Consider the following 301-nt stretch of genomic DNA (forward strand, 5'->3'; position numbering starts at 1 on the left):
TTTTTTTTTTTTTAAGGTTAAATTGAGGAATGTAAGAAATGACCTTCTGCAGATAAAATAAGAAAATTAGCTATAACCCACCCCCCTTCTTTATAATTTCCAGGGTGTTATTATATTTGCTTAACATTCTCATTCTAATATTTTCTTTCACTATAAAATAGGCTATATGCCATTTTTCATTGTACAATTTTAAAGAAATCAGAAAACCTATCTCATATACAACACGATTCTGTTTTCCATTATCCTGTATACCGAGTTAATATCCTGACGTTTGGAATCATCTCTTCTCTGGAAATTTACA

General features: G+C 29.2%; 1 protein-coding gene across 13 annotated transcripts in view; it reads left to right on the forward strand.

The window, feature by feature from the left end:
- The window catches only part of LOC120588007 (LIM and calponin homology domains-containing protein 1), a 94906-nt gene that overhangs the window by 533 nt on the left and 94072 nt on the right, over window positions 1-301 (forward strand). The gene's annotated exons all lie outside the window — the stretch shown is intronic.

The sequence above is a fragment of the Pteropus medius genome, unplaced genomic scaffold, assembly GCF_902729225.1.
Source record: "Pteropus medius unplaced genomic scaffold, Ma_sr-lr_union100, whole genome shotgun sequence".
NCBI classification, from domain to species: domain Eukaryota; kingdom Metazoa; phylum Chordata; class Mammalia; order Chiroptera; family Pteropodidae; genus Pteropus; species Pteropus medius.